Source organism: Tinamus guttatus, unplaced genomic scaffold, assembly GCF_059628265.1.
Source record: "Tinamus guttatus ecotype Peru unplaced genomic scaffold, ASM5962826v1 Tinamus_guttatus_pri_ptg000294l, whole genome shotgun sequence".
NCBI classification, from domain to species: Eukaryota; Metazoa; Chordata; class Aves; order Tinamiformes; family Tinamidae; genus Tinamus; species Tinamus guttatus.
This window is the reverse complement of record NW_028288828.1, coordinates 140,415-162,745: the sequence shown is the minus strand read 5'-3', so window position 1 is coordinate 162,745 and position 22,331 is coordinate 140,415. Positions and strand designations below refer to the sequence as shown.

Below are 22,331 nucleotides of genomic sequence, written 5' to 3'. Positions count from 1 at the left end.
TGCCCCTGCTCTCCTGCTTGGGACAGCACATTAATCCTGTTATTACCAGGGACACCCACTGCTTCCTCTGCTTTATCGAGGATTGTTTGTGGCAGCACAGGCCTGGCCCGTGTCCCCAGCTTCCTCCACCTGCCTGTGCAATGCCAGGGTGGGCAGGCAGCAGGCCAGCCTCCCAGGCTGCTCTACTATGGCTCCTGCAAGGAACACCATGTTGCCCACTGCAGGGGGAAGGCATGTGGCTGAGCTTGAGATCCCCGCAGCGGGGCTATGGCCTGGGCAGGACCTAGGATGTGGTTAGAGGCCTCAGTATCCTATAGAGTGGCACTTCAGTGTAGGGCTGTGCCTGTATAGAGATTTACCCCTGATTAACTCCATCTGTGGACACTCCTATTCCAGAATAATGGGAGGAAACCAAGGCCTTTGGCTTGAGGAGCATTGTCTCCCTCTCTGTATTATCCTTGGCTGTGACCCCTAGTGACGGGTTTACACATCTGACGAGGAAGCTGAGGGCAATCTGGCAAGTGAACACAAAGAACGTCTCCCCAGGCAGTAAAAGGACCCATAGGCTAGGGTGTTTCTCAGAAAAAAAAAAAAGCCTGGCATGATCACGTTTACATATAGGAGTATGGCAGGCTTCCCTGAACTGCTATGCATGAAAAGGAAAATTAGAACCGGCTGTGTCTACAAGGGCCATAAATAGAATACATTTCTCAGGGAAGCAGCCAGCAAAAATAGAAGTACAGTAATCTTCAGCTTAGTATTTGCATATTACTAATGCCTGAAGAAAGTATTAGAAACGACAATGGCAGAGGATTATTTTCATTAGAAGAACAAAGCAGTAACAAGGATCTTGGCCATGATATTATGACACTCTAAGTCTCAACAAAGAAAGAGCTAGCCTGTGGCACCAGATGAGGAGCATAATGATTATTGGGAATAGTTTGAACTGATATAGCCCTGAAGAGTTTAGCTGGGGATCCACTGCTGAGGCCAAGATGAGCTTATGAACTTCAAAATCCTTTAAGGAAGCAGTTTCTAAAAATGAATGAAGAGGAGACTAAAGTGTTTTATTAGAATTTCTTCTGCTGGACTGTGTAATCTAAATGGTGGATACTCTAAGGAGAGAAATTGTTCAATCCAATACATTAGCATCGGCATGTCCATACGGTTATAATCTTCTCTGTTTTAGCTTTTGCAGTGTGAATTGCTAGGTGTCTTGATCACTGCTCCCAGCTGGCCGTGAGGTCCTGCAGCTGAGCATAGCTGAGCCACGTTATTATGGGAATGCTTATGGGAAGAAGGAAATGAAAAACAAGGCACAGCATTTCAGGGGGCTCTTTGCTTGTTTGTTGAGGACACTGAATGGCAGCCTAGGTATTTCCTTTCTAGTGCAGCAGGGTGGGATGTATGCACAGCAGATATAGGCATGTTTCATTGAGATAATTTCATTGGGGATAAGATTTTTACTTCCTTTATACACATCTGAGGAACTGGCTCTGCTTGAGAAATACAGCAAGTAGGGGATTTCTGATTTACTCTTCCTCAATAAATTTTATCATGTGTGTGCATGCATGTCTCTAAAGGCATTGTTCGTGTTTGTAAATAGATTGGTTTTATTATTATGCTAAGCAACAAAAGAGGAATTTGGGTTTACAGTCAAGGTGAGGAAATGGCAGCCAGCCAGCCCAGCGGCACAGCCACTGACTGATAGCATCGCCCCATTTGTTATATCTCTTGTGGCAGGCTTCAGTAGCTAATTCATTTGCTATAGTAACACACAATATTGGACAGTTGTAGAGATAATCACACTCTGTGTTCAATTCACTCAGCTGTGATTAGAACTAGTCAAGTAATTACAGATTTGAAGAAATTCACATGATTATGCCTCTAGCGCTCTTTCTGCTTGCAGCTTAAACACACACAAAAGTGATTTCAGCTATCTGTTCATCACTTGCCTTTGTTTCACTAATATAGTGTGTGGAGACACATGAGTGTCTCATTTTGAGTAGTCTATACAAGCTTTTGATATTTATGATTGAACACTGGCCATCAACGTCACATCACGTCATCTCGGTTTCACAGACCAAAAGTTCACCTTCAGAAAGAAGAAGAACATCCTTCTGGGTCTGCAGACTCAGAACGGGATCACAGATTCTAATGTTTGTAAATTTTGAAGACATTTAAAAGAGGTAATAGGAAAATATTAATTACTTAAATTAATATTAATTACTTAATTAATAATTAATTAAATATTAATTACTTAAATATTAATTACTTAAAAGATAGGCAAGTAAAAGTACAATAGCATATCTCCATTCTTCTGCCTAAGTCAAAATTGTGGTTCACTGAAGCCAGGGGCAATAAAAATGTTTCCGAGTTGATAAGATAACAGAGAGTTTGGTTTTACAGTTTAGCACTTTCATTTTGGAAGCTTCATGGTTTCCTGTATAAAAATGTCATTTGCCATCATAGCCATTTTAGAAATTGTTAGGTGATGTGAGGGAAGGAAGGAGTGCGGAGGCAGGAGAGCAGGCAAGGGAAAACTGACAACCCAGCAGAGACACAAGCCTGGCCTCTGTCAAGGTTGTCCCCGGGGGACCATCAGCCCCAGGGCTGGGGGCATCTGGCACATGAGCTGTGACAGCATCACTGTACAGACTGGGGTCACTGCCTGCAGGAATGGACTCATTATGGCATGGGGGAAGAGCATAAATGTGTGTGTATATGCATATCTGTATGTATTTCCTACTAACAGCTCTTCATCCTGATCAGCCAAAGAGGGACACAGCCATTGGTACTGTTTGTGTTTGAGGGGTGCTGAGTGTTCCTGTCTGTTAACTTGTATGGCTGTGTGTATATGTACATAGGTGTTGTATACATGTGCTTTACTTGCGTGCCTAATGGGAATACACGCTCAGTTTTGCCCCTGATTGTACCTGGGGCCATGGAGCTGCAGCAGTCTCACATTTGCTGAGCTACTGGATTTGGCAACCCCTTACATAGACCTTCAAAATATAAAGTATCATCAACTCATAATTTAGCACTAGAGATAACAGAAACATGCAAGTTTCTTTAATGGTAAATTATGAGTTAGAAGAACTTCAAAGTTGAATACTTCACTTACCAGCAGTAGCAAGAAGCGTATTCACTTTCTTCAGAGGTATGATGGAAGAAGCTTTTTTATTTTTTTCCTATCTGAATACAATAAGGCCTTGCTGCTTTCCAAAGTTAATTAAATTAATGCACAAGAAGATGCTGAAATCAATTTGATATAATTACCTTTCATTAAAACTTTTTACTAAAATCAATGGCCATGTGAACTCTTCCCACCTTGCTGCCCCAGTATTTCAGGCACTTTGTGTCTGGGCCCTGAGGGCACTCATGAGCCTCCCTGTCCCCATTTCAGCCCAAGCAGGGCCCGTTAGTGCCTGTCTGAGCTATGCTGTGGGAGTGCTGGTCCGCAGTTCAACCATGGCTGAGCTTAGTTAGCCCAGCCCCTAAATCGCAAAACACTGTCTCCTTACATCACTCAACTCCGGTGACTCATCTGCCGGGCAACAGCAGCTCTTGCTGCTCCCTCTCACTTTGGGCAGAGCATCTGGGTTTAGCTACCCTAGCACCCATGTTCTGAAGTATCTTTTCTGATATTACCAAATATGGGTCATACTTATAGTGGTATACTTAAGAAGGTGGATCGCTTTGAGTTAATGCTTTGTGGACAGATTATTGATACATACTGTAATCAGGCCAATAGTACACTCTTCCAACATGAAGCGAGACTATGATTTCATGACTTTAAAAGAAAATAGATAGAAGAAAAATCAAGACTTTATTTCTTTTTAATAAGATGTAGAAAATGAGGAGCTGTCTAAAGATTAATATTGAAGGTGCTGGTTCCATTAGTCATAATAGAAATTTCAGGTGATTTCAGTGGGTTCTTCCTGATTGCCAGGAAAGCTAGATTTGGGAATAGAGCTACATTTCTTCTGATTATTCCATGGCTACTCTTCATGCATATCCTAGCCAGCAGAAAAACAAGCACCTGCGTATATCATGTCAAGGTGTCTAAGAAACATTTTCTGGTGAAAAGGAAGGGAAGTCAAATTCATTAATGAATACTTAATGCTTCATAATTTAGGATCTGATCTTTCATGACTTGACATAATTCTTTCAAATATCTGGTGACAACAGTAGAGTCACAGTGGATAGAAGTCATCTCACCTTATGCATTGTTTGAACTAATGACTCTAATATGCCACTGTTGCAACAGATGATTAGAAAGAGATAATTTATGCTTTGATTTGCCTATTTCCTAAGGTGAGTTGCATCTTAAATGTGTTCCTCTTCAGAAGCGTTATGAAGGAGCCCAGGGTTATTTGTTCAACTGCAGATGTATTTATTGTAGGCATTAGAAGCTAGGCAAGAGGATCCTTTGCTGTTCAACTTGTCCTGAGGGAAGAAGTTTGCCTTTGATGCCATGCTCTCAGTTAAGCTTATTAAGTAACACGTACAGAATTTGACAAAAGTCAAGGAAGATTTCATAATGGAGGTTACATCTTATATTTTTAATAGACTTTGGAAAAAATAGATCAGTTGTGATTTATAGGTCACACAATTTAAAAGTATATAGAATATGTGTTGTGCCATCTTTTTATTTTGTGTGTCATAGTAACTGAGCTGCCTTTGCCAAGCTTTTTTAGAGTCCCAAGTCTCTTTTTTAATAAAAGAGTCTATTAGAGACTACTATAGTAATATATTTCAAATTGACATTTATCACATTTACTCAGGAGATTTTAAGCCTTTTTAGCCTGATTATCCTCTCTTTCCTAGGAGGCATTTCCTTTTGCGACCCTAGCTGTTAGAAATTCTCCAGGCAAAATACTGAGTTTGCATAATATTAATTGGGACATCTACATTTGATTGGTGATACAATGAAACCTTTAAAGTAACTATTATTTCGGCCTGACTGTATTTATTATATTACTGCGGCAATTGCTAGTGCCAAGTATTTAATTATGAATATGCTTCTGAAGCACTTCCTATATTCTGTGCTTTAGTTGATGCAGTGAAAAACATCTTGTTTGCAACAACAGACCACCTCAGGAGAGGATCATGCTAATCCTAGCCAGAATATATTTATAATGCAACAACAAAAATGATTCTAGATAGAGGAACGAGTATCATCCAGTGTTCTTTGAAAGCTCCTGTTCTTGGAATACAACTAAGTTTTGAATATTTCACACCGTTAACACTGCAGTCTACATTCAAGATAGATGCTCCCTGGGAGTCCTGGGGTTCTTTTGAATTTCATGTAATCTTAAATGTCTGTGATGCACATCACAGCCGTGTCTAGGCATGTCTCCAGTGTGTGTGAGGGGTGATGGCTTACTTCTGCTCTTAAGATGAGGTGATATTTTTCATATGTGCTTGGAAAGGAATTATTTTCAAGAACAGCAGTAAGTTTGGTTCTGCCCAAAATGCATACTAAAAAAGTAGAGTTGCCCCAACTAGACTCTTTATTTGTTTCTATACCACCTTAACTGCTGCCTACAAGGTGCTGTAGGCTTGTGGCATAAGCAGATTTTAATTAAATCTGACCCAAGCTTTATACACGCTAACCTCTTAGCATTTCAAGCTCCTGCAAATCTTGATGGAAAGCATGGCACTTATTTTGTCTATATTAGCCTATATGATTTGAGGATGAGGGTGATTGATTGATTGTTTCTGTTTACCATGTGTTAGTTTTTCTCTCAAAATATTTAATGTGAAAGAAACTTCAGCTAAATATTGTCATCTGTCATTTGGATATTTTAAAAGGTATAGGATGGTTCGGATCAGCAGTTGGGATGACAAAATATGTTCTTATTAGACTGTTCGACTACGTAATTCAGTTAAATTCAAAGACATCCAGTTGTTATGAATTCATACAGCATCATATGATTGAATGGTAATATTTTCCTTTTTAAAAGCTGGGCCAGGTAAAACGTTGCCCACAACAGAAGCAAACACTATCACAGAGATTTCGTTATGCTGTGGCACTGCAGCTGAAGGACCCAACGAAAAGTGGGTTAACCGAGCAGCGACTCGGAGTTAACCTCACTATCTGCTTCTGCTGAAAACCACGTGAGGAAGATTAAGATAAGAATAGGCAAGAATTGTGAAACGAACATTCCGAGCTTGCAAAACAAGAAGAGAACTGTGAAAGAGGAACCAACTGTGAATGCCATGAAGACACAATAGGCAGATAAGGAAGTTAAGACTGTCTATATAAACACGGGTCTCTTTCCAGAGCAGCGCAGATCTTGGGCCAACTGTAAGAGGTCCGCCGCCAGCCAGCTAATAAAAACTTGCTTTTTAACCCACCAGGTTGAGTGTGCGGGTGATTACTGGGATTGCAGACTAACACAGCAAATCAGTGCTGGGATGCTGCCAATGTGGCAATTCAGTACTCTTATCACGGTCTATCAAAGCCATTGCAGAGAAGAGATGTCCCTGCTGTGACAAGGATTTGTTACTAGTATTTCAAACATTTACAAATTGAAGCTCTTTCAATCTCTGCAGACAAGTTTCCCATAGTAATTTCCACAGAGAGGAGACACCCTCCCAGAAAGAGAAGTTGGATGTTGTTGATCTTTCAAAACATAACGAATAAAAATGTTTGTGAGCCATTTGGCAATTAGCATAATGTAATTTATCAATAACTCTGAGGACAATTTGGTGAAATGATATAGAGAAACCATTACTCACACATGTAAGTGATTAGACTATGGAAATTTCTCAGACACATAGTCTCTGCTGGGATGTTGGACTACACACTTCCTTTTTTTGAAAAATGCCTGTAACCCACTAATTCTGCATCATGAGTTCACGGTGATACCTGTACTTCCTGGAAAGGTTGATGACAGGGAGGGTCCAGAATTTAATGCTATTGATACACTCATATTTTGCAAAATTTGTATATTTTCTGCTACTGTCCACTAAAGGAATTTAAACAAAACCCACTGGTTTCACTAGCCTCTAATCTGGCCCTCATTTAATTCCAAAGTTACATGTGTAACATCTTGTATTTGGTATATAAAGAATCAGGAGCCTGAGGAGCATGGCACAGACTGCCCCACATCCCTGGCAGGAGCTTTGCAAACACAGCACTCTGCCTCTGGATTTTCATTCCCTTGAGGGCACTAATACTGCCTGGGTGTGCCATGCTGTCAAATGCAATTGAGTTTAGTGCAAACAGTTCTTAAAGAACGACTTATGACACATTGTCTAAAGCAACTCTTCATATTGGGAAGTTACTGGGAAGAAATGAGAATATACGCTCAGCTATTTTCTTGCACCTGCTTTAGATTTTGCTAGCATGACATAATTTATTTGGTTCTAATTGTGGCTGATTTGCTTGTTCAATATGGGCCACCAGGCTGAGGTGGGAATCCAGACAGCCACTTGGGTATAACAACGTGGTTACAGGCTCTGCATCTTCTCCTTTGGAAAGTAAAGTTGCCATAAAGAGCTTTCTCCCCACTTCAGTTTTAGTGAGTCTGCAAATTAAAATAAAGAGTAGATGTGGCCAATATCAGGGGGTTCTTTTTGTCTCTGAATGTCTTGTTAAACGAAGATACGATTTTTTGTTCAAGAATTTATTAATTATTGTGGAAGAATTGTTTGAAAGCAGGAACTGAGAGGAAAACTAGGGCCTAACCGAAGTTTTGGAATTACAAAGCTTGGTTGGAGTGATACACAGTTGCCACTTCCAGGATGGTTGGTACGCACGGACTCAGCTCCTCCACAGTTCCCTAGGCAACACAATCTGCCCTCCTCGCAGCTGCAAAGGGGAGTAACGGAGGATGGAGCAGAGTGAAGACACCGCGGCCAAACTCTGTTGCACTCCCTGTGCTGGACTGCTGATAAGCCGCACAGTGGCTGTCTAATGGGAGATATATGATAACACGTCTGGTCCTGAGCCAGCAAAGGTGGCAAATCACTCCTTTTGGATGAACTTTGCTTGAACTTTGCTCATTATAATGTGAAAACCACACCTCCATCCCAAAAGTTACCCGCCTCCAAGGTACGACCACCCCTCACTGAGCATGTGCTCTAGATTTTTGGTTGACTGTACCTTTAAATGAAAGTGAGAAACTTTTTCACCAATCAATAACAATATTAAGTATGACCCTAGTCACTCAAGTTCCACCTGACTGCAAAGAAAAGTATAAAAGGTGAACTAAGGATGTAAAGTTGGGGGGAAGAATCCACCGTAACTCCTGGGTCAGTTGACAGGCTGAGCCCCCTTTCCTCCCCTCGGGTTGGGACACCACCTGAGGAGACTTGAGACTGAGAGTCCTCTCCCATCTTCTGGGGTGAGTGATGATTGCACATTTGTACATCAGGGCTAGCTAAAAACCCCACGCTCTAGTAGAGAATTTCCTGTACTGACATCTGAAACCTGCTTTGTAAATGTTGCATTTGAATAAATCATACTGTTTGTGAACTCGGCTACTTGTTTGGGGGGAGGCGATCAGACCTACAGTTGACGGACTGTTCGTGAATCCGATACTGCCAGGGTCGAGCTTATAGTTGATCACACTATTTGGGAACTCGATTCGCTCCTAGGAAGGCGATCGGACCTACGGTCCACCGACTGTTTGTGAATCCGATACTGATTTGATATCTCCTTCCCCTCCACCACCACCACTACCACTACGGCTTTCAAATTGCAACATTTTCACATTATTCAAAGAAAATTTAAAGATTTTTACACTGTCTTAGCTCTTCTGTTTTGAGGACAAAAAGCTAATTTGTCTTTTAATAATTTCTTTCATTTAAGAGGAAGGAGAGAAAACTTGGGCTGGAAGAACAGTTTTCACTCATTTGTGTCAGCTACAGTTCAGAGACTGCTATTTTTTTTAACTTATCCACATTTAATAATAAATAGCTACTGAGCGAAATGCTCAAGTTTGTGTATTCACCAATAAGGGGATTTCCCCACAGTCTGGCTGAAGAGCAGGACAAAGGGAGGGGAGAGACTGAGCAGAGTCATGAGCGAGTGGGACAAAAGAGCATCTGCCAAGAGGTGGGGGCCTTTACAAAGGAGGGAAATAGGGGAATTCCCCCACATTCTTCAGCAAGGGGGACAAAGGAGTCGGGTGACCTCAGGTGAGAACAGATGGCAGGAGGCCGGAGTTTGGTGTAGGCGGGCCGGGAAGACTGTAACTTCTGAGTACCTCGGCCAATGGGGAAAAGGAGAGGGCGTCCCTTGGTCGGGAAATTAGGATAAAAGGGGGGCTGCGTCCTCCAGCAATTTGAGAGTCCTCACGGGGATATGCTCGGTGGACTCTCCCTTTATTCGAATAAAGTTTTAGGACTCCTCTGTCTCCTTTTTGGACATTCGGTTCTTGACAGCGAGCTTTTTCCTCACAATGCCAAATTCCTCTTGGACTAGTTCCATCGGTGACATGTTGCAGTGCCCTGGCAGTGCTCTAAGAATTCATTTAAAAGCCAGAAAATCTGGAAGTGATGCCAGACACATGTTTAGAGCCATCCAGATCTGACACTTGAACTCAATGGTACCACTACTTCTCCAGGAAAGGACTTTTAGGCTTTAATTGAGCAAATTAAATCACAGTTTAGCAAAATCTTCCTGCTGAATACATACTTAAGCGCCTTGCTGGGTAGCCGTTGATTCAGTGAGTGCTTAGAATTTTTGCTAAATTATTCACATTTCAGATAGGTCCTAGTGTTCTTCCTCATTATCTGTGTGATTAAGAAACTAAGGCTGGGGTGTGCTATAATGCACGAGCTGCTAAGGAGCCCAGAGGCTTGCAGGAAGCCAGTGAGGGACATGTACATCAGCTCAAAGCTATGCATGACGTTTCCCTCTGAATTAAATAGCTGAAAGTGTGCTCTCCAGGATATTCCTTGGGGAATTTTATGAATAAAAATGAAGGTCCTAAGAAGCTTATCTTAAAAGTAAAATACTCTGACCTGGACAGGAAGAAATAATATTTACTTTTGCTTCTTTGTAGCTGACTCTGCAGTGTTTATTAGTTGACTTCACTGGAAATTTTATTCAACTTGAAACTGAAGAAAAACAAACTGTGTTTTGCACTAAATAGGCACAAGAATTCGAAGAAGATGTCTGATAGTTATTCCCTACATCTGTACAAAATCATTTTGAAGTCAGTCCTTCTGTTCATTATCATTTTAAAGTTTTTTCCTCTAAGATCCTAAGCGTTTCCTCAAAGGGACAGGCCTCTAGTTCTTTAGAGAGAATAAGCATGTTTATTCTGTAACTGAAGTGCATCCAAATTTGAAGCTGTGTTCTTGGATGCCATTAAAAGGAAAGTCAGGATGCAAGCATCTGCTATGTATTATGTTAGTGACCACTATTTGTGCACCCTTGATTTGATTCTGATGATAACCGCCATGGTAAAACCAACTTATTACTTCATTCTTGTCCTGTCAGTAAAAATATAAAGAGTAGAAAGAAGACATCCAATATGCCTTGAGCCAGATATGACAGTAGATCTTGCAGAGTAAAGGACAGTTTTTTTTTTTTTACAAAGTAACAGTCAACTCTCTCCTAGAGACAAAAAATAATAATAATAATAGTACAATGCAATACAGTAAATCAGACTGCATTCCATTAGTCTCTCTTTCTAATGTATATTTTAGAAATGCTCCAAAATGCACAGCAGCTGTAAAGTTCATCCAGAAACGAACTAAACATCCTCCACTTAAGTATAATGCAGCTTGCTATCAAATACTCTATCTTTGCATAACGCTTTTTGGAAAGCATAAGACTTTGTAACAATGTCTGACATTAATTTCTTCAGTTGTGGAATTTAAATCCCAAAGAAATGTGTTGGAAAATACTCAGCACTTTTTGCCTCATCTAGCCAAGGCAACAACAGAAAAAGAAATGCTAGCACCTGCTCATTCCAGTGCAGAACTGTATGCTCAATACATGAACCTCCCCGAAAAAGTGGTGTCTGCCTCTGAGCAAAATCCATGACAATGAAACAGAGAAAGATGGAATGAAATGAAGCTAAGGAAACTTGGACACAATGACAAGATATTGGGAACTGTTGACATGTTGGCAAGATATGGAGGTGGATTACGTTTGAAAAATGTGATGTAATTTGAACTTCAAGGTCTGTCCCCAACCAGAGAGGAGAAAGACAACAAAGCCAACTTCCATCCCAAGTATCTGAAATGATAAATCAAGTAAAAGCTTCAGTTAGCTAAACCCTTCTGTCTAAGCAGGATCTGTAAATACAAATCACAATCCTGCCCTTTGTCTGGAGCTTCCTTTTCACTTAACTCTCCTGTAACACAGACAAAATATTGGCCCAGCAAAGCCAGCTGTTCTGGATCAGAGTCATCATCGGACTCCTCTGCTGTCAGTGGAAACAGCCCGTTTGATTCAAATGGGGCCCATGGGGCAGTCAGACTCTGCTCGGAGCCTGCTCACAAGCCATTTATAAGAATGCTTAATTCCCAAATTCCTCTTCGTTACTCCAAAGGGACTGGTGTAATAATGCATGGATTGCAGCAGGTGATGAGAGCACCTCTCTAATAGGCCAGCTAGACCTTGTGACTGCTGCAGCAGTGAAACGAAGATTTATGTAAGAGCGGGAAGCCTGCACCCTGCCATGAAATACTGAATTTGGAAGAAAAAATATCTAGACTCCTGCACTGATTTAAGTATTGCAAAAATAAATTATACCATCTGATGTGATAAGGTGAAGTTTGTTTTATCTGACTATTCTTCCTGCAGTTTGATTTGTCCCATCTACCTCAAAATAAGAGCAGAGATGGTAGAGCTGAAATCCAATTATTGATAGGCTTCGATTCATCTAGTAGACAAAGGGCACTCATCTTTGGATGTTAACTTTGAAGCACTGTGTGTGTGTGAGGCCTCTTGATTAGGAAAATATGTATATTTGTAGAAATTAATTTGCTGGCAGCTGCTATCTTAACTCAAGTTTTACCATATGTGAAAACTGCAGGAACCAGAGGGACCAAAACTATTTAAACAAGGAATTTTGTTCAAATAACTGAGACCAAATTCAGGTCACATCTAATACCACTCCTCTCAGAGCTGAATTTATTTGGTTGCAAGGATTTCTCAAGGACATTGCAACATTTTGTCTCAAAAAAACTGCAAAATATAAATTAACATTAGCTTCACATTCATATTCTTTGGTTCCGTTACTAGTCTAGAAACAGTCCTAGAATTTCCTAGATTAACACATAATAAAATTGAGTTTTAATGCAGCAAAGCAACATTTATCCTACATCTATTTGGTGTTCATCTCTAAACCTGATAAAAGGATACACCTGCATATTACCCAGTGAGATTCCTATGAACCATGAGAAGGAGAGGATGTGGGAGCTTTAAATTGGAGAGCATCACAGTGAGCAAACTGTTGTCTGCCCTTTGGAGACAGAGGACAAGGAGGTACCCGGGGCTCATGCGATTTCCAAGCCAGCTGCTGCGTGAGTGCTTGAATGAGGACCAGTGTCCTCCTGGGCTGTGCTGACGTGGGTAACGCACAGAGTGGATCTGTTTAAAGCACTGCCTTTAGAAACACCACTGAATAGTATTTCCTGGTGGTCTTTAGGGGCATCAAACTAAAATCATCATGGCTCTTAGCTGGGCTCTATTCAAGCTGGCTTGCTTGAGAGAGTATGGCTTTCACATTAATAACCTTACAGTTTAAGTAAACAGGCAGAATTTTCCATCAGACCAGAGCAAGTGGTATTTTGCTACTGCTTCCCAGCATCTCTGAAATATGTTGCAATAATTCTGGAACTTTAAAAAGAAATTATGAAACTGAACTATTTACTGGTGCCCATACAGGAATGGAAAAGTATTTACATTTCTAAAACACACTTAGATGTCTATTATTCTTCCTATTATTTCAGGCTTGCAGAAGTTTCCTGCTGATAATAGCAGAAATTCTCTTCCCCCAGCATGGAGGGAGATGGTGATTTTCAATAGTGCTTGACATAGGAGCTCATATGTTCATTTTTGCTACAGATGCATACTCTGGGTTTAAAGTACTTGTTGAACACAGCCACAATAACATTGTGGGGAAGCATCCTGGGACGACCTCTGCAAGCTTAAAACAAAGCACTATTAGTATACAATAGACAACCCGCAAAGTTTCCCAGAAGAATGAGTACTAACACACCATACAAAGGATTTTTGTGGCTTGAGCACCACTATTTTAGCAGGAAGTGAGTAGGAACAGACTTGGTTTATTTATATATAAAATAGAAAGGTATGGAAACTCATGTTATCAAGGACATGAAGTGCTCAAAGTGGTTGATCATAAAGATCACTCCTAACTCTCCTTTCTCTTAAATCATCATACACCTGGAGTAGTCCCTCTAGAATCAGCATTTATGCTAAATCTGCAGTGATGTGAGAAGAAAAGGAGGGCAAATATGACAGTCGGCCTTTTTATGTGGTGTCTTTTAAGATAGGTAGTTGCTTAATATTGCTCTCCTGGCCTGTTTTTTGTTACACCATAAATAATGTTGAAATAGGAGTGTGCTTTTTCTGAAGTATCTCAACTTTCCCTGGCACTCAGGGATCTAGCTAATAGGAAAAGGGCCACAAAAAAGAATAGGCCTGATTCTTCTCTCATTTATTCATCCAAGGCGTGAGGGGCATCTGCCTCCTCTGGGGGCCAGAGCTCCTGGCACCTGCCCTGTCTCTGTCCCTTCAAGCCCCATCCCTCCCTCTCTGGTCCCTCTCTGGTATCTTCACGTCCTCCTTCGCTCCCACCCCTCGTGGTTGGCCACCTCGCATGGTCTCCCATTCGAACCCCAGATCACAGCCCACACTCCCCTGGGACCGACGAAACAGGTGGCAGGTACTCAGACGTGTGTCCTGCTTCCCCTGTTTAGTATTCCTGATTTCCAGGGAAATCAAGATGCTCAAGGCAATATTGGCACATACATGCTCCAGGCAGAGGAGGAGGCCTGCAAATAGGGAGCACATCGAGCCTTTGCAGCTTGGCCAAGGGGCAGGAACACGTTTTCCCTGGCAGCGCAGCAGGCTACTTTGTGCATGATACATTCATGCAATCATGGTTAAAACTAGGAAACCCTCTTTTCTCATCCTGAAGACTTCATACTGCCTTGGTTTGGGCTTGGAATTGCTCCCATAAAAAGCAGCATTATTCATAGAAATATTCCCAGGCCATACTGTGACTTTGCACAGTGTCACTCTCTGCAATTAAACCTAAACTAAGTCTTACACGGACTTTTTATGCAATACTAGAACAAGGAGTTTTTTTCTGAGCTAAGAGGTTACCAGACACAGGTGCTTCCAGCGGCAAGGAGCTCTCCATGCATTAGAAGCCTCCGTTGCTCAGAAGACCCCCCTGTTGCACTTTGCTGAAACCTAGCCTTCATATCGTAGTTTAAGGTGTGATTCCTAAAAAGCCTGTCTGGGTCTGAGGCAAGCATATTTCAGATTAGATTGGGTTTATCCAAACCAATCCTGATCACACCACAATTTCAATGTTTTTAATGGTTTTGAAGTTAAACCAGTGCAAAATATCACGTGCGCAGGTCTGGGGAGTGCCCAGGGTACCATGTACCCATCTGTGCAGGACCAGCATCTGGCAGGACACTCGCTGCTAGGCCTCAGCTTTGTTACTTGTATGAGCACAAGGTTTGTTGTAATCCAGAATGTGGAAATCATGTACAGAGCAATCTCAGCTATTTCTTGTTTTTGCTACTGTATGTTTGACTGACCTCCATAAATGCAGAAAAAAAACTTTATGGTGCTATTTCTCAATATTGTGTATACTAGATTTTTTTCCAGTTATGTCCCAATTAATTAAACATGTAAATTTAATCTTTAATTCCAGCACAGCTAGATTATAAACCCCTGCCTCAATGGAAAATTACTTCAGAACAAAGGGTCAGTGATTCACACGGAAGCTGCTTCCTTTTACAGCAGTAAACACTGTGATCTGCGAGGATGTGGAGCCCGTGAAGCATGCCTGGCAGTCCGCATCCTCACTGGGAGCTACATCAGCTTGCCTGGGAGCCATGACACACGTTCCTTCTGGAGGAAAGGGAGCCCACACCTGCACCCATAGCTTGGGATCCAGCAGGGACATATGGGGACTGAGAAGCACTTCTGCTGCAACAGCATATAAAGAAACAAGGAATGGAAGAAAGAGGGAAAATCCAGGAAAAACATAGTGAAATGTAGATGAGGAGAGAGAAGGGAGCAGCAAATAAATATGGAGTATGAAGACACACACCCCAGATCAAATGAGTACAGCTTGCACAGAGGCACAGTGCAGCAGAGGAGAACCACTCCTGGGAGAAATAAGCTATTTAAAACTGTCCTTGTCTTCCTGCCCCTTCAATGCGACTCGTGGTGCTCTGCTGCCTTGCGCTTGGATTTTCAGTTTTGCATCAGGACATGGATTGAGAACAGCTGGAGTCTACCCATGCCTACTGACCAGATGTTTATGTTGAATCCCTCAGAAATGGGGGCAGGGGACAGTTGAAGTATTACAAGCAATTATTTTTTAAATGGAATATGGAAAAAGAAGAAATAAAAAAATAAATCCCAGGCTTCCACCCACTGAGGGAGGAATTGATGCCTTGCACCAGTACAGGCTGGAGGCCGATCTCCTGGAAAGCAGCTCTACAGAGAAATACCTGTGGATCCTGATGGACTACAGGCTGACCACGAGCTGGCATTGTGCCCTTGTGGCCAAGAAGGCCAATGGTGACCTGGGGTGCACCGGGAAGAGCGTTGCCAGCAGGTCAAGGGAGAGGATCCTCCCTCTCTACACAGTTCTGGTGAGGCCACATCTGGAGTGCTGTGTCCAGTGCTGGGATCCCCAGTACAGGAGGGACATGGAGCCACTGGAGAGAGTCCAGCAACAGATCTACAAAGATGATCAGGGGACTGGAACATCTGTCCTAGGAAGACAGGCTGACAAAGCTGGCCTGTTCAGCCTGGAGAAGGCTGATGGGGGCGGATCTTATCAGTGTATACAAATACCTTAAGGGAAGGTGCAAAGAAAATGGGGCCAGACTCTTCTCAGTGGTGCCCAGTGATAGAACAGGAGGCGACAAGCACAGAAGGAAACACAGGAACATGAGGAAAAGCTTCTTTACTGTGAGGGTGACAGAGCACTGGAACAGGTTGCCCAGAGAGATTGCGGAGTTTCCTTCTCTGGAGATCTTCCAAAACCATCTGGACAAGGTCCTGGGCAACATGCTCTAGGTGACTTGCATGAGCAGGAGCGTTGGACTAGATGATGTCCAGAGGTCCTTTCCAACCTCAACCATTCTGTGATTCTAAGAAGTATAAAGTCCAGAGTAGCATATCTAAATTTTGGCCCTAGAAAACAGCTAAAGCAGTATCACTCAAAGAAAAAATGAAGAGAACATCATCACACTGAGGAATTCTTTTCACTATATTTATCATATGTATCTGTGTGGAAGACAGTTTCAAGTCTAATTTCACATTATCTTTTACAGTAGAGATTTTCAGTTATGTTCTGAATGAAATAACTTAAGCCAAGTTGTTAGTTTTAGCCCAGAGTGTTTGTTCTGAAATAATCTCCCATAGAAATGGTGGTATACAAAGAGTTGAAGAAAAGTGAGAAGCTGAATGCCAAAGAGCAAGAAAATAAATGCCCTGACTCTTACAGTACAGCTGCCTTTGTGTGCAGTTGGCCAGTGTCAACAGTTATACTGTCGCCACGGTTAAATCATTTCCTAAATTCTGTCAGTTTTTGTTATTGTAGCAAATCTGACCTCATCCTGGTACCATGCCAGGACCATAGAGCGAGTTTATTTACCCACTTCTTTATTGCTGCAATTTTTTTTTTTTGAGGGAGGGGGGAGAAAAAAGCAGCACCAGAACAGCAATTTCTGACTGAAACATAAATTAAGATACTAGCCAATTTGTCTCATCTAAGATGATGACTAGAGACTTCTTCTTGTGTGGAGCAAGCCCATATTTCTAGATGAATTTTCTGTCTTTTCACTTTTAAAGACGAGGGGAGGAGGAACAGTTTAAAACTATATTTAAGTTCAAACTAAGATCCTGGATCCTAACAGTGAGCTATTTTCATATTATTTACTTATTTATGTTTTATTTTTTTCATATATTTTTAAAAGGCCAGAAAGGACCATTAGGTCACTTAGTTTGACCTCTTGCATTCCACAAATACTTTGTGTTAAGGACATGTTTGACTGAAAAGTATCTCCTGGATACCCTGCTCTTGATCTGAGGATTTCAGATTACTACTTCTCTGGACAGTTTCTTGCAGCACTGTGATTAACTCAGTTGTGCTCACTTCTCCTCTAAAGCCTGTGGAGAGAGACAACATCCTCCATCTGGCCAGGAGACTAAAGGCACCTGACTATGAGATGGGATAAGGCAACCCATCTCATGGGTTATCCACTGGTGCAAAAGGTACTGCCCCGTCTCTGCTCTTGCATTCTTCCAAAAACTACTAAATTCAACAACTAATAAAAAAGAGCCTGCTCAGTTTAATTTGCTTATGGAGGGCGCTGAGTGCATCAGAGCCTTGGGGCTAGGAGTGGGGAGGGCAAAACAATTCTTTGCTTCCCAGCAGCAGCAGACTGTTGGTTTGCTCTGCTGCTCACAGACCAAAGCCTCAGATTTCAGAAGGGAGAGAGAAAGGCTTTCGAGCTCAGCGATGCTTAATCACATAAGCAGAAAATAATAAAATTCAAGCTAAATTCAGAATTGCTCTTAGACATATCTAATTCCATTAACCAGCTAGATAAATGTGCAGTGACATCCTGGGCATATAGAGAGGGAAGAGCTGTTAGCCCCTGCTCAGCAGGGAGGAGACATCATGAAGGTCATCATAGATTCTAAAACTAAAGTCTCTTTTGAGTTCTTAATCTTCAACAGAGCTAAAGATTTTAGTTCCCAGGATGCTCAATTAACTATCCTCCTTTGATGGTTAATCTTCTTTGATCCAAGAAATCAGATATAGCATGGCTGTTTTTTGCAGAAGCAGTAAGTGGGTATCTGTTTTTTGGCTTGGTATGAGTTTCTTATGATGATTGCTTAGTTGCGGTCACATCATTTCCTTGGGTCTTTGGTATATTGGAAATACACAACACTTCAGGGTAAACATATGATACATATGGTAACTATTTTTGTTGGCCCACAGCTCATTCTAGGTGGTAGCACGGTAGCTGCATTGCAAGGGTGGGCTGAGCAGCAGGGACAGGCTGACATGTTTGCCCTGTCCTGGTATCCCTTTTTGGAGTCAGTTCAACCTTGGGAAGGAGCCGTACCTGCACTGACCAGAGCATGATTAGCTGGGATTAGGAGGAGAGCTTGAGGCAGCTAAAATACATCCTCCTCCTGGTTTCAGAAACCTGTCTCATTCCAACAGGCACCTTTTTCTCCTTTTGGATGCAAGTTACATCAATATTGGTGAAGTGGTACTGTTATTATACATTGGCACTGACACTGGATTTGCAACAGCTTTATATAGCATTCTTTAAATCTTCCAATTACTTTTTTTTTTTTTTTACCTAGTAAAAACTTGCAAATTAGCCAGAAATTTGCCATCCTTTTTTGCTGCTGATTTCCAAAAGTTAGAAAGAAGTTGGTGAAGAAGAAAGGAAGAACCATGCTCCAATGTGCCTAACCTTACCCAAATTAGCTCCAGTGTGCATCGCTCTGGCCAGTCCATGTGATGAACTCTCTCACTTGACACAGATGTCTTTAGCCCTGGATCCTCCAGACTCCCACTGTCCCACCCCAGAAGTAAAGCTGTCCTCCTCAGCTCCCTTCTCCTCCAAGGCTTTTTCCAAGTCCTGTCCTAAGTAAAGCCTTTCCCAAACCTCAGTCTGGCTGCAGCTCTTAGTTTCTTGGCTCTTAGTTTCCATCAAGATACCTTCCAAGGTATCCTCACCCATGAGATGCCTACCATGATACCTTCTGCTAAACTCCCCTCTGCACGGCTCCCTGGGAGGCTGCGACATGTGGCCTTTGAAAGTGTCCTTCAGAGCACAAACATAAGCTGCTTTGGCAGGGTCTGGGAACAAAAGATAGGATACAGGTAGATACAAAGTGATATGCTATTTGTAGACTTGTCCAACACTGAAAAGTTTAAAGCAGACTCTCTTTAAAGTTAGAGCTCTGAGAATTCATAAAAGACTCGTCTCGTCTCGTCTCGTCTCGTCTCGTCTCGTCTCGTCTCGTCTCGTCTCGTCTCTTTCTGTTACACAAGCTACACAATATCAGAAAAGGAAAAATCTTCCTGCATCAACATGCATATGAGCACCTGACCAGATATCTATCTTCTAACGTGGCACATTTTTCCTTCAGTACAAATTTCAGTAAATGTTTTTTTGTCAAGTAGAGAGGAAAATGTTTTATAAATGCCATAAAAAGCACTTTATTTCTGTTAGCCAAGCCACAGCAACTTCATAAAATGAATTAATTTTCCATAATGCATCAGAGATACTACAATCAATAGAGTGGAAAATAATTGTTATAAATTTCTGACATAAGAATTACAGAAAGAGTAAGAATGAAGGTAATCGAGATCTGCTAATTACCACAAAGAGTTAGCACATACTTGTCTTAAAGCTCCGAAGCAGTAACTTAGATCATCTATATGATCACAAACAAATGGTGTGTGAACCCAATAGAAACAGAATGCATATCTGGCTCATTACATACAGCACAAGTTTTTATTACTATTATTACTTTTATTATTAAATTAGAATAATGGCAGGGATATGCATCTTTTCTGGTCAGCTCTGCCTATCATTCAACTCAAGCTTAGATCTTCTTGCATTGCATCTTCTTGTAAGCTAGTAGGTTATAAGTTAGCATTTTTTTGCTTGTTTTTTGATGTGTAAAAATATGACGAATGATTAAGCTCTTTGTTTTGATGTTGTGCTTACACCATAAAGACCTTAGCAAATTATTGCATTTGTACTTTCCCTTTTCTTGTAGGGAGGAGAAGAAACGGAAAAAATATTTTCAAGATCCCAGGGTGTGGAGCAGTGGTAGCCTCTCCTCCTGTGGGTTACCAAGTTCCACAATCCCCGATAGAAAGAATGACGCATGTTGGAAAAAATGGTCTAAAACGCTCTCATGAGAAGCTTTTTAAGACTGCCAATGAAGGACCCAACAAAAAGTGGGACCTTGTAAAGGGTTAACCGAGCAGCAACTAGGAGTTAACCTCACTATCTGCTTCTGCTGAAAACCATGTGAGGAAGATTAAGATAAGAATAGGCAAGAATTGTGAAACAAACATTCCAAGCTTGCAAAACAAGAAGAGAATTGTGAGAGAGGAATCAACTGTGAATGCCATGAAGACATAATAGGCAGATAAGGAAGTTAAGACTGTCTATATAAACGCGGGTCTCTTTCCAGAGCAGCGCAGATCTTGGGCCAACTGTAAGAGGTCCGCCGCCGGCCAGCTAATAAAAACTTGCTTTTTAACCCACCAGGTTGAGTGTGCGGGTGATTACTGGGATTATGGACTAACACCAAGTCACCCAGTCTTTGTGGTGATTTTGTTTTCTTATTGTTATTGTTCATGAACCTATGAAGCACATTTATAAATTCCTCTGAATTTTCTCTCTTTCCTCTGTAGATTGACTATTCAAATATGTGTCAGGACTTTTTGGTGCTCGTGAAGCAAGTGCAGTAGCCGTTCCCACTTGCAGTGCTCAGGTCCTGCAGCAGTGTCAGTAGTGATACTCCCTGCTCTGAGCAACCAGGCAAATCCTTCCACACATTGTGCATTACTGTCTTCTTTCCATGTTAATCTCCCACTTTATCTCTGTATGCCCTGGGCTTGTCTGTGTCTTCCAAAGCAGTGCTAGCCAGGCACAGCTGCTCAGGTTCCTTTTACAGTTGTGGTGGTTCCCCAGGGATTCAGTAACTGATGCAACCACTAACCTGCTCTTTAGAAATATACTAAAAACACAGCATTTCTCAATTATTTAATCTAGCTAAAAATATGTTAGCATACATTGCTTGTGTGTAGCTCTCAGAAAAAACAAAAGTCTCCAGGGTTCTTCCTACTCAGTTCCCTCTAGCCTGTCAGCAGGACAGCAGATTATACAGTTGTAATATCTGCTTTATTCCTAGCCTTAAGACCCCAGCATGGCTGAACTTTGCTCTGGCCCAAAATGCTTTTCCTCTCCTCAGAGCTTTTAACACACTAACTCTTTCAGTTTTGCCTCAAATCTTTTCCTCCAACAAATACTTTTGCTGAGGCTCCTAACAGCTCCAGTGCTCCTTCAGTGAACTCTTGGCTCAGCTGAATTCACTAAGTCCACTGGCCTGCAGGAGAGACAGGATTTCAGCTCTCAGTCTTGCAAGCTTTATTCATCTTCACTTTAGCCCTTCGTTCTTATTTTTCATTTCCTCTTGCTGTTTCCTCGGCTTCAATCTTCATCTCTGGATCATAGCATTTTGCCTCCTTACTCAACTTCCTTGCATTCTCTGCTCTTTAGAGGCTCCAATTCTTTTCATAAGTTTTGTAAATGTGCAGGATGGAGGTGTCTGCTTTCAAATAAACTCATCAGAAACCTTTTACTGGCTGGATGCATCTAATGCCAAGTCTCACTGCAGGAATGAGTATTTACTCGCTTCCCAGAACGAAGCTGACTATTCATTTGTAATACCATGCAGTGCCAATCTTTATATCTTTTCATGACTATTTTCTTGGGTTTTAGGTCATTTCGAAAATAACGCTGCTTATGAATACAACTGATTCAGGGCATTTTGCTTCCTAAATGTAAACTGAATTTCTGGTATCCAGACTCACACACATTTTTAGTTCATGCTGCCAGAGCGATGCAAGAGGCACAGTCCCAAGAGAGGGTGACCTTTCACTTTGCTGGGAGGGCACCGGAGCCTCCGCCTCTTGCTGGCCTCTCTGATTGAAGATGGATGAAATGGCCATGGGTTGGAGAGGCTTCGCTGGCGTGTGGGTTGTTTTGGCTGCCAGTCTGCAGCGTGATAACAATGTGTCCTTAGTAACTGCTTCTTGGATAAAGTAGATGATCACATTTAAAGTAGGAGTATGTAGTTATGTTCAGGAATGCAAACAAGGAGAAAGAAAAGAGAAATATTCCAAGCCTGAACAGTGTCCTGCTGTCTCCTTCTGTCAAAGGGAGGAGGTATCGTAATACAGACAGAAAGATTGAATCAATCTATCAAGTCTGCCAGAATCAGTGACAACCAGGATAACAGATAGTCTCTCCTATAAATGCAGAAATAATGCTTATTAATGAAGGACCTCTGTATTTCAACATACTTG

At 41.7% G+C, this 22,331-nt stretch overlaps 1 pseudogene across 1 annotated transcript in view; it reads left to right on the top strand.

Moving 5' to 3' along the window:
• Positions 1-20,711, top strand: part of LOC104580564 (chondroitin sulfate proteoglycan 4-like) — a 109,522-nt pseudogene extending 88,811 nt beyond the window's left edge. The window contains exon 12 of the transcript XR_015913565.1: positions 20,655-20,711. The product of XR_015913565.1 is annotated as a chondroitin sulfate proteoglycan 4-like (transcript). The remainder of the gene's footprint in view (positions 1-20,654) is intronic.
• The last annotated feature ends 1,620 nt before the right edge of the window (positions 20,712-22,331 follow it).